The sequence below is a fragment of the Leuresthes tenuis genome, unplaced genomic scaffold (genome assembly GCF_036924035.1).
Source record: "Leuresthes tenuis unplaced genomic scaffold, fLeuTen1.0.hap1 SCAF_22, whole genome shotgun sequence".
In the NCBI taxonomy this organism is placed as follows: Eukaryota; Metazoa; Chordata; class Actinopteri; order Atheriniformes; family Atherinopsidae; genus Leuresthes; species Leuresthes tenuis.
The window spans coordinates 1190014-1202556 of NW_027325376.1; the positions used below are offsets into that span (position 1 = coordinate 1190014).

Consider the following 12543-nt stretch of genomic DNA (forward strand, 5'->3'; position numbering starts at 1 on the left):
TTGGAGGAAAGAGGAGGAAATGGAGGGATGTAGGGAAGGAGAGATGACTGGAGCGTTCGGAGGTTCCCAGCAGAAGAGTCTCCTCTGTCACCCTGACAAGGATAAAGAGATTAGAGGAGGGATGATACCGTCTGTCTCACAGCTGCACTCAGAGCCTTCACCCTCAGCCACGTTCACCTGCTCCAGGTGGAGGTTAAAGGCATCACTGCAGGTGGGTTTCACCCAACTCTGCAGGTGAATTCAGCCAAATCTGCAGATGAATTCAACCTATTCTGTAGGTGAATTCAGCTAACTCTGCAGGTGAATTCACCCAACTCTACAGGTGAATTCAGCCAACTCTGCAGGTGGGTTCAACCTATTCTGCAGGTGAATTCAGCCAATTCTGCAGGTGAATTCAACCTATTCTGTAGGTGAATTCAGCCTATTCTGTAGGTGAATTCAGCTAACTCTGCAGGTGAATTCACCCAACTCTGCAGGTGAATTCAGCCAATTCTGCAGGTGGGTTCAACCTATTCTGCAGGTGAATTCAGCTAATTCTGCAGGTGGGTTTCACCCAACTCTACAGGTGAATTCAGCCAATTCTACAGGTGAATTCAGCCAATTCTACAGGTGAATTCAGCCAACTCTGCAGGTGAATTCAGCCAATTCTGCAGGTGAATTCAGCTGATTCTGCAGGTGAATTCAGCTAATTCTGCAGGTGAATTCAGCTAATTCTACAGGTGAATTCAGCCAACTCTGCAGGTGAATTCAGCTAACTCTACAGGTGAATTCAGCCAACTCTGCAGGTGAATTCAGCTAACTCTGCAGGTGAATTCAGCCAACTCTACAGGTGAATTCAACTAACTCTACAGGTGAATTCAACTAACTCTACAGGTGAATTCAACTAATTCTGCAGGTGAATTCAATTAATTCTGCAGGTGAATTCAGCCAACTCTACAGGTGAATTCAACTAACTCTACAGGTGAATTCAGCTAACTCTACAGGTGAATTCAACTAACTCTACAGGTGGGTTTCACCCAACTCTGCAGGTGTGTTCGGCCAATTCTGCAGGTGAATTCATCCAAATCTGCAGGTGAATTCAGCCAAATCTGCAGGTGAATTCAGCCAATTCTACAGGTCTGAGCGGCTGAAAACCAGAAAAGGTGTCACAGACTGTGTTTTAGTGACATCACAGGAAGATAAAGGGGGAGGGAGGGAGTAAAGTATGGAGGAACAGCTGAAAGTCTGCGTTAAGAGGGAAACAGAACAATAAAGGAGGAGGAAACATAATGAGCAGAGGAGGAAGGAAGGTGGGGGAGGAGGAAAGGTCCAAATGTGAGAAGGGAGGAGACGGTGAAAAGTGAGGAGGAGCAGATTATAAACAGTGGTGCTGGTTTTCCTCTGATCCTCCTGAGTCAGCAGCGTTACCCTAATAACACACACTCACACACATGCACACTCACACACATGCACACACATGCACACACACACACACACAGGCAGCTTTGATTGGCTTAGGAGGGCTTAGCTGTGGGAACATGGTCGGACTGAATCCATCTGCAGCAGTATTTCCCTGACAGTCCAGGGAGAGTTCTGCAGAACGTCACCCGGCCCGGTTCTGAGTTAATACCTCAGCTGGGCCGCTCTGTGTGGTGGAAACACTCTCACGCCCCCTGGTGGTAGTCTGACAGAACGACAGCTGAGCTGTGTCATGATCATGTTGTGTTGCTCATCTTTCAGCTGAAGCTCACCAGCCTCCTGCTTCCCCTGAACAGCCTTCAGCAGCTCAGTTTCTGACACAGAACGGGCCCAGCGGCGTCCTCTGGGGGCGCCGTGAGGTCAAACAGGTGGATGGTGCCGGCCCGCCTCAGAGGACATGTGACTGCGCTTCAGCGTAACTCCTTCCTCATGTTCCCTCCCCAGAAATAACACGCCGTCACACGTTTTCATCTGCCTTTTATTCATAAGAGAAGCCTTCCCCCGCCCACCTGGAATCATCCTTTTCCTTATAAAGAAGCTTAAACACAGTTAGGAAACGCCTTCCTTTGACTCTGAGGATTAGACACAGAGCAGTTTCAGGGCTTTACTCTCACGGTAAACATCTGCTTCCTCCAGCTGCCACACAGCCGCCGTCAGTCAGTCTGCGTCACCGTGGAAACCACCTGAGAGGACATCAGAAGGGTGAGTGCTGCTGTAACACCTCTGGAGACCATCCCATCATAAACACACAGGTCTCACCTGGTTGGTCCATCTCAAGCTGAGGAAGGTTCCAGCTTCATGTCTGGACCCCACAGACCTGCGTCTCCCAGCTTTGTTGCACTGCTGAACGGGTCAGAGAGGCCAGATGAGTCCATGCTGAGCTTTAATCAGTCACATCGTACTGCAGGAGAAGCCCTAAAACACAGTTTCTGTACATATTTAACACCAAAACCTTTCATTTCTCAGCCTCTAAAGAGAGCAGAATTTAAAGTTTAACCCTTCAGTCCTTTCTTTATTCTTATATATATATTATATCTATATTATTATAGGATGCAGCTGTTTGATGCCACATGAGGCTCTAAAGGGAAATGTTACCACTTCCACTCATTCAGCTTTACTTCAGAACTGGATGGAATAAGAAAAATGAGCTTGTTGCTGACTCTAAACGCTTTGCATTCAGCAGTCTGACAGAAATCTTTTCTCTGTGCCTTTCTTTCTGAGCTGCTTGGCGTCTGAAGCTTACCGGGACGCAGCTGTCCTCCTGTTTGAAACACAGCAGCAGTTTGCAGTGCAGGTAAATGTCCTCGGAGCTCTCGGAGAACTCAAACATGTCGAAGGAGAAGAAGTTGGAGGTTCCCAGGCCGTTTCCCTCCACCTTCACCGCCGCGTCTCCAGGGTTTGGGCAGCTGTTCACAGAGGAAAACACGTCCAACAGCAGTCCAGCAGATGAATGAGCAGCTCCGAGCAGCTCTGAGCAGCAGCTCTGAGCAGCAGCCCTGAGCAGCAGCTCTGAGCAGCAGCTCTGAGCAGCAGCCCTGAGCAGCAGCCCTGAGGAGCAGCTCTGAGCAGCAGCTCTGAGCAGCAGCCCTGAGCAGCAGCTCTGAGCACATCTCACCCGTTCCTGATCAGGTCGTATCTCCTACTTCCGTCCTGCGATGCCTCCTCGGTCGCCCAGCAGGAGTCCATCACCACGGCGACCGTGTCTCCGTCCAGCCCGTCGGCGTCCAGTTCCACCCAGACCCTCTGGTTCAGCCGCACCTCGGTGTCGGACTCCACAGCTTGTGTGCGCTCAGCGTCGAGGAAGGCCTTCAGGGTCAGAGTGTAGTCCCAAACTCCAGATGTGACCACGTGGATAACAGAGCTGCAGAACAGATCCACCGTCAGCGTTTGACTGGAAACCTCAGAGCAGCAAGAGCTGCCCCCCCCACCTGTTTCTGATCATCACGGTCTCGCTGTCATCCCGATCGTAGACGCAGGAGAAGTCCATGAAGACCCGGTCGTGGTCGGAGGAGCTGGTCTGGACCATGAGGGCGTTCTTGTGGATTATGTGGGTGCTGTTGGTCTGAAGAGTTGCACATTCAGATTAATCAGAACGATCCCAGCGAGATAAAGCTGGAGGGGCCGACCCACCGTGGTGTGCGTCCCGCAGCTGCTGCTGCTGAAGCTGAAAGCCACGGTGTGGGTCGGCTCGTCCAGCTGACCCCGGCAGGCGCGGTCCTGCAGGTGTAAGTCGGTGTAGGCGACGCCTTTGTCCTCCAGCAGACAAACAGCCAGCGTGAGAGAAGCAGAGTTCCGCCGGCAGACTGAAAAGAAACAGGAAGTCACAGCAGATGCTGGAGGGAAAGCTTCATGTTGTAACTGCTGTCGTACCCAAAGAGTGGGCCCCGGTGTGCGTGGAGGCATAAAGCGCCCGACAGAAGCAGCGAGCTTCACCGCCGGCTGCTTCCTGTCCGCAGAACTCATGAGCGCTGCAGGTCGTACTCTGGCAGAGGGCCTCGGAGGCTGCAGTGAAACACAGACATGTCATTCTGACACATCTCAGCTCTCTGGAATAAGATGGCGAGTGAAGCAGGGCCTACAGCACTCAGCCTTGGACCTCCAGCCCTCCGGGGGGGCGCTGTGCAGGCTGCAGGCTCTGCTGTAGGCCTCCAGGAACTGACAGCTCAGGCCGTCCAGCGCAGGATATCTGCACAAAGTGTGGCTGCAGGCGGTGATGTAGGGCTCCGGGTCAACGCTGCAGGAGGAGAAGGGCGCCCCCTCCAGGAGGCGGCAGCTGGTGCACACAGGGAGAAAATGCACTGATGATCCGTGCTAATGGCAGCGGTAACACAGGCAGAGGTCTGCTCACCGTCTGCTCATCCTGGTGCAGTTGATCGTGCTGTCAGCGGCGTCGCTGTGCTGCGCCTCACAGCTAGGGGGCGACACAACACAGGGTCAGCCCTGACCTTCTCTGACATCACAGCAGCAGCACTGAGGGGTCTTACCTGGTGGAGCTGAACTCGGACAGCCTCAGCTCACCCAAAGACCCGCTGGAGTTTCCACACAGACCCCGAAGAGACGAAGCAGCCGGTCCTGGACAGGTTCAGGTGGGAATTAGAGTTCGATCCGCAGTCAGACCAGGTGAACGTGACCTGAAGGCAGCAACGTATTTACTTTACCTTCCAGGTGGATCTGTACCATGTTGCCATCAAAGAAGACAGAGGCGGTGAGGTTGGTGAGCGACAGCTTGGCTCTGAGTCCGGTCTGATCCTGAGAGAGTTCCACACCATGAACAAGCTGAGCAGAGCTGTTGAGTATCAGCGTCGACTCATTCACCTGCATCACAGAGGAACGTCAAGAGGAACAGCAAGAGGAACATTAAGAGGAACAGCAAGTGGAACATTAAGAGGAACAGCAAGTGGAACAGCAAGTGGAACAGTGAGAGGAACAGCAAGAGGAACAGCAAGAGGAACATTAAGAGGAACAGCAAGAGGAACATTAAGAGGAACAGCAAGAGGAACAGCAAGTGGAACAGTGAGAGGAACAGCAAGAGGAACAGCAAGAGGAACAGCAAGAGGAACAGCAAGAGGAACAGCAAGAGGAACACCAAGAGGAACACCAAGAGGAACACCAAGAGGAACACCAAGAGGAACAGCGAGAGGAACAGCAAGAGGAACGTCAAGAGGAACAGCAAGTGGAACATTAAGAGGAACAGCAAGTGGAACAGCAAGTGGAACAATGAGAGGAACAGCAAGAGGAACAGCAAGAGGAACATTAAGAGGAACAGCAAGAGGAACAGCAAGAGGAACAGCAAGAGGAACAGCAAGAGGAACAGCAAGAGGAACAGCGAGAGGAACAGCGAGAGGAACAGCAAGAGGAACGTCAAGAGGAACACCTAGAGGAACAGCGAGACGAACAGCAACAGGAACAGCAAGAGGAACAGCAAGAGGAACGTCAAGAGGAACACCAAGAGGAACAGCAAGAGGAACAGCAAGAGGAACAGCAAGAGGAACAGCAAGAGGAACACCAAGAGGAACAGCAAGAGGAACAGCAAGAGGAACAGCGAGACGAACAGCAACAGGAACAGCAAGAGGAACAGCAAGAGGAACACCAAGATGAACAGCAAGAGGAACAGCAAGAGGAACGTCAAGAGGAACAGCGAGAGGAACAGCAAGAGGAACACCAAGAGGAACAGCAAGAGGAACAGCAAGAGGAACAGCAAGAGGAACAGCGAGACGAACAGCAACAGGAACAGCAAGAGGAACAGCAAGAGGAACGTCAAGAGGAACACCAAGAGGAACAGCAAGAGGAACAGCAAGAGGAACAGCAAGAGGAACAGCAAGAGGAACACCAAGAGGAACAGCAAGAGGAACAGCAAGAGGAACAGCAAGAAGAACACCAAGAGGAACACCAAGAGGAACACCAAGAGGAACAGCAAGAGGAACAGCAAGAGGAACAGCAAGAAGAACACCGAGAGGAACAGCAAGAGGAACAGCAAGAGGAACACCAAGAGGAACACCAAGAGAAACAGCAAGAGGAACAGCAAGAAGAACACCGAGAGGAACAGCAAGAGGAACAGCAAGAGGAACACCAAGAGGAACAGCGAGAGGAACAGCAAGAGGAACAGCGAGAGGAACAGCAAGAGGAAAAGCAAGAGGAACAGCAAGAAGAACACCAAGAGGAACAGCGAGACGAACAGCAACAGGAACAGCAAGAGGAACAGCAAGAGGAACACCAAGATGAACAGCAAGAGGAACAGCAAGAGGAACGTCAAGAGGAACAGCGAGAGGAACAGCAAGAGGAACACCAAGAGGAACAGCAAGAGGAACAGCGAGAGGAACACCAAGAGGAACAGCAAGAGGAACAGCAAGAGGAACACCAAGAGGAACACCAAGAGGAACAGCGAGACGAACAGCAACAGGAACAGCAAGAGGAACAGCAAGAGGAACGTCAAGAGGAACACCAAGAGGAACAGCAAGAGGAACAGCAAGAGGAACAGCAAGAGGAACAGCAAGAGGAACAGCAAGAGGAACACCAAGAGGAACAGCAAGAGGAACAGCAAGAGGAACAGCAAGAAGAACACCAAGAGGAACACCAAGAGGAACACCAAGAGGAACAGCAAGAGGAACAGCAAGAGGAACAGCAAGAAGAACACCGAGAGGAACAGCAAGAGGAACAGCAAGAGGAACACCAAGAGGAACACCAAGAGGAACACCAAGAGAAACAGCAAGAGGAACAGCAAGAAGAACACCGAGAGGAACAGCAAGAGGAACAGCAAGAGGAACAGCAAGAGGAACACCAAGAGGAACAGCAAGAGGAACAGCAAGAGGAACAGCAAGAAGAACACCGAGAGGAACAGCAAGAGGAACAGCAAGAGGAACAGCAAGAAGAACACCGAGAGGAACACCAAGAGGAACAGCAAGAAGAACACCAAGAGGAACAGCAAGAGGAACACCAAGAGGAACACCAAGAGGAACGTCAAGAGGAACAGCAAGAGGAACAGCAAGAAGAAAACCGAGAGGAACAGCGAGAGGAACAGCGAGAGGAACACCAAGAGGAACAGCGAGAGGAACAGCAAGAGGAACAGCAACAGGAACAGCGAGAGGAACAGCCAGAGGAACAGCAAGAGGAACAGCGAGAGGAACAGCGAGAGGAACACCAAGAGGAACAGCGAGAGGAACAGCAACAGGAACACCAAGAGGAACACCAAGAGGAACAGCAAGAGGAACACCAAGAGGAACAGCGAGAGGAACAGCGAGAGGAACACCAAGAGGAACAGCGAGAGGAACAGCAACAGGAACACCAAGAGGAACACCAAGAGGAACAGCAAGAGGAACACCAAGAGGAACAGCAAGAGGAACACCAAGAGGAACAGCGAGAGGAACAGGAACAGGAACACCAAGAGGAACAGCAAGAGGAACACCAAGAGGAACACCAAGAGGAACAGCCAGAGGAACACCAAGAGGAACACCAAGAGGAACAGCGAGAGGAACAGCAACAGGAACAGCAACAGGAACACCAAGAGGAACACCAAGAGGAACAGCCAGAGGAACAGCAAGAAGAACACCGAGAGGAACAGCAAGAGGAACAGCAAGAAGAACACCGAGAGGAACAGCAAGAGGAACAGCAAGAGGAACAGCAAGAAGAACACCGAGAGGAACACCAAGAGGAACAGCAAGAAGAACACCGAGAGGAACAGCAAGAGGAACAGCAAGAGGAACAGCAAGAAGAACACCGAGAGGAACAGCAAGAGGAACAGCAAGAAGAACACCAAGAGGAACACCAAGAGGAACAGCAAGAGGAACAGCGAGAGGAACAGCAAGAGGAACAGCAACAGGAACACCAAGAGGAACAGCAAGAGGAACAGCAAGAGGAACAGCAAGAAGAACACCAAGAGGAACACCAAGAGGAACAGCAAGAGGAACAGCAAGAGGAACAGCAAGAGGAACACCAAGAGGAACACCAAGAGGAACAGCAAGAGGAACAGCAAGAGGAACAGCAAGAGGAACACCAAGAGGAACAGCAAGAGGAACAGCAAGAAGAAAACCGAGAGGAACAGCGAGAGGAACAGCGAGAGGAACAGCGAGAGGAACAGCGAGAGGAACAGCAAGAGGAACAGCAAGAGGAACACCAAGAGGAACAGCGAGAGGAACAGCGAGAGGAACACCAAGAGGAACAGCGAGAGGAACAGCAACAGGAACAGCAACAGGAACACCAAGAGGAACAGCAAGAGGAACAGCAAGAGGAACACCAAGAGGAACAGCAAGAGGAACACCAAGAGGAACAGCGAGAGGAACAGGAACAGGAACACCAAGAGGAACAGCAAGAGGAACACCAAGAGGAACACCAAGAGCAACACCAAGAGGAACAGCGAGAGGAACAGCGAGAGGAACACCAAGAGGAACAGCGAGAGGAACAGCAAGAGGAAAAGCAAGAGGAACAGCAAGAAGAACACCAAGAGGAACAGCGAGAGGAACAGCAAGAGGAAAAGCAAGAGGAACAGCAAGAAGAACACCAAGAGGAACAGCAAGAGGAACAGCAAGAGGAACAGCAAGAGGAACAGCAACAGGAACACCAAGAGGAACACCAAGAGGAACAGCCAGAGGAACACCAAGAGGAACAGCGAGAGGAACAGCGAGAGGAACACCAAGAGGAACAGCAAGAGGAACACCAAGAGGAACAGCAAGAGGAACAGCAAGAAGAAAACCGAGAGGAACAGCGAGAGGAACAGCGAGAGGAACAGCGAGAGGAACAGCGAGAGGAACAGCGAGAGGAACAGCAAGAGGAACAGCAAGAGGAAAAGCAAGAGGAACAGCAAGAAGAACACCAAGAGGAACAGCAAGAGGAACAGCAAGAGGAACACCAAGAGGAACAGCGAGAGGAACAGCAAGAAGAACACCAAGAGGAACAGCAAGAGGAAAAGCAAGAGGAACACCTAGAGGAACAGCCAGAGGAACACCAAGATGAACAGCAAGAGGAACGTCAAGAGGAACAGCGAGAGGAACAGCAAGAGGAACACCAAGAGGAACAGCAAGAGGAACAGCAAGAGGAACGTCAAGAGGAACACCAAGAGGAACAGCAAGAGGAACAGCAAGAGGAACAGCAAGAGGAACAGCAAGAAGAACACCAAGAGGAACAGCGAGAGGAACAGCAACAGGAACACCAAGAGGAACAGCAAGAGGAACACCAAGAGGAACACCAAGAGGAACAGCAAGAGGAACAGCAAGAGGAACAGCGAGAGGAACAGCAAGAGGAACACCAAGAGGAACAGCGAGAGGAACAGCAAGAGGAACAGCAAGAGGAAAAGCAAGAGGAACGTCAAGAGGAACACCAAGAGGAACAGCAAGAGGAACAGCAAGAGGAACAGTGAGAGGAACAGCAAGAGGAACAGCAAGAGGAACAGCAGTCACACAAAAATAAGCCCTGACATTAAACTCTGTTCTGATACAACTGTGGCTGCAGGCACCTCACCCGGACTCTTCTGCCTTGTTCCAGGTGAATGTGAACACCTGGTCCGTCCAGTTGAATCGTCACGCTGTCCAGGAAGCTCACGTCTTTACGACGCCGCTCCTGGAAGTTGGCCAACATGTGGAAGTCAGGGACGGATGGAGATGACAGCATCGAGTACGCACACCTATCCCCAACAAAGTTCACATGGCCGTGGATGTCGATGATGGCGGGGCCAATCACAGTGCAGGTGCAGACCGATACGGGCTCCAACAGGACTTCCTGAGGGGTGTCCACCATGGCGCCCAATGTGGTCCCCAGTGTGGGTTTGAACGAGGTTCCAGGGATGCAGCTGGTGGAGGCAGAGAGGTTCCCAAACAACCACAAAGGTTAAACCCAAACCATGATCCTGATGATGCAATCAGCCTCAGTGTGTCACTGGTCTGCTGCCATCTGAGCTCCATCAGGTCGGATCGGGTCGGATCAGGTCACAGCAGGTCAGATCAGGTCGGATCAGGTCAGATCAGGTCGGATCAGGTCACAGCAGGTCAGATCAGGTCGGATCAGGTCAGATCAGGTCAGATCAGGTCACAGCAGGTCACACCTGACATAAACTTAACTCTTCCTGCTGCTGTACACGTTCAAAGCTTCTTGTTTACGGACAAATAACTTCACTAAACTGCTTTAACGAGTTTCTGTTGTGAGCATGTTTACCTGCCGTTGCCTTGACAACGCTCCAGGGGACCACAGGCAGAGTACCGGAGGACCGCGGTATCATCACAGGTAAGAAACAGGCAGGTTTCTGGGGAATTTACCTCTGAACCAGGCTTATACAGAACACCTGAGAAGGGAAGGAAGGTTAAGAACACACGTCACTCACTGTTTTAACCAAAAGCACAAATAAAACCAACCTGAATGTCTGCATCCGCTGATATCCAAGTATCCGCGACTTTCTTTCTTTTCAGGAGTGTTTGTGACGCTCAGCGAGTCGACAGAGTTGCCGTCGACCTGAACATCAACCACCTTAAAAACCCAAAGACACCTGATTTCAGCTCAGAGAAGATGTTGTTTTAGCTCTTATGTTATATTAAACATACAAGTTGGAGGAAAAAGAGAAAGAAATGGAGGTTTAGGGTTAGTTTAATTTAAAGCTCATATGTGTATTTTATTGTTGTGAACATGGATTTCAATTCTACAAAGTCAGGATTAAACAGAAAATGTGATTTACAGCATTCATTCATTTTCTATGGATGGAGGGATATGATCCCTAAACCTAAACGTAGCAGAAGATCTGAGGTGAAACGATTTAAAGCTTTAAAGTCTAACGGCAGCAGTTTAAAACCAACGGTCTGATGGACAGGAAGCCAGTGTAGAGACCTCAGAAAGGAGGGATATGATCCCTAAACCTAAACATAGCAGAAGATCTGAGGTGAAACCATTCAAAGCTTTACACCTCAGACCTAGAGACCTCAGAAAGGAGGGATATGATCCCTAAACCTAAACGTAGCAGAAGATCTGAGGTGAAACCATTTAAAGCTTTAAAGTCTAACGGCAGCAGTTTAAAACCAACGGTCTGTGGACAGGAAGCCAGTGTAGAGACCTCAGAAAGAAGGGATATGATATGATCCCTAAACCTAAACGTAGCAGAAGATCTGAGGTGAAACCATTTAAAGCTTTAAAGTCTAACGGCAGCAGTTTAAAACCAATGGTCTGATGGACAGGAAGCCAGTGTAGAGACCTCAGGAAGGAGGGATATGATCCCTAAACCTAAACGTAGCAGAAGATCTGAGGTGAAACCATTTAAAGCTTTACACCTCAGACCTAGAGACCTCAGAAAGGAGGGATATGATCCCTAAACCTAAACGTAGCAGAAGATCTGAGGTGAAACCATTTAAAGCTTTACACCTCAGACCTAGAGACCTCAGGAAGGAGGGATATGATCCCTAAACCTAAACATAGCAGAAGATCTGAGGTGAAACTATTGAAAGCTTTACACCTCAGACCTAGAGACCTCAGGAAGGAGGGATATGATCCACTGGATATTCTGGTCTAACTCAGAACTATATGGTGGTATATTTAGAGCGTGTAACTGAACCCTGAGGAAGTGCGATTACCTATAAACACAAAGTGTCTGTCTACTCAGTTTAGTGCGCAGGCAGAAAGTCTCTGATGAAGTCACACTAAATGTTGATCTGTTTGCTCTAATAAACTCTCACATCACAGAAAATGTAAAGTTATAACCTCATCATGCACCTAACTGGGCCTCCTTTAAACTCCCCTCCATCTTATCTTATCATAGTCATAATAATCTGAATTATGGCTGCAGATCAGCCGATTCTGGCCTCCACATCATCCTTTATTTCCCGATAACCGTCACTTTTAACTTGCTGTCCTTTTCTAACAGGTCAAAGTGTCCCATCATCACTCACCACTGTGCCGACACCAGGAGAGTAAACGTACACGGCTGACTGCGTCCCAAACTTGATCAGAGCCAAGGTTGCCTGTGAAGAGTGTTCGGACCTCCATTTTAGAGAAGTGACAGTAATTAAACTGTTTTCTGTTTGTGAGGATAACTTGGTTGTATTTCACTGTACTCACATAGGCCCCGTTCTGTTCCAAAGAAAGTCCAACAAAGCACTCCATTCTGGTCCCGATGGTCGGCACGTTGTTCAGGACGAGCTTTTCCAGGATGGCTAAACGTGGAAATATCTCAAATCCGGCCTTCTCTGAGTCGGGTGGAGTCCCCACCAGGCAGTCGTTCTGGGGTTCAGCGTTGGAGAAATGAGTGAAACAAACCACAAAGTTTTCCCCGGTGAAGTTCACCTGTTCAGACCAAAGACGGCGAGTCAAACAACAGCTTCGGCCTCTCAGAGCTCACACTGTGGAGACCAAGCAGATCTCATCTGACTCACATAGACTTGTTCATACTCCTGTCCATAAAATGTGACGGGACACGAGCTGATGTCGAACTCTGAGGAAGCCGTAAACGTCTGCCGAGCACCTGAGGACACGGAGACGTGTGAGCTGAGGGACGATAGGTCTTCTGCTGTGACATCATCAGACAGCGAGGGCTTGGTTCTGGTCTTTCGGGACACTGATGGGTGTGAACTCACCTGCCAGAGTGACGAGGGCAGACAGGTAGAGCAGGGGGCGGAGCAT

General features: G+C 50.3%; 1 pseudogene; it reads right to left on the reverse strand.

Annotated features, from left to right (window-relative positions):
- Window positions 1–2577: 2577 nt before the first annotated feature.
- LOC140282319 (alpha-tectorin-like) lies at window positions 2578–12543 on the reverse strand (annotated as a pseudogene).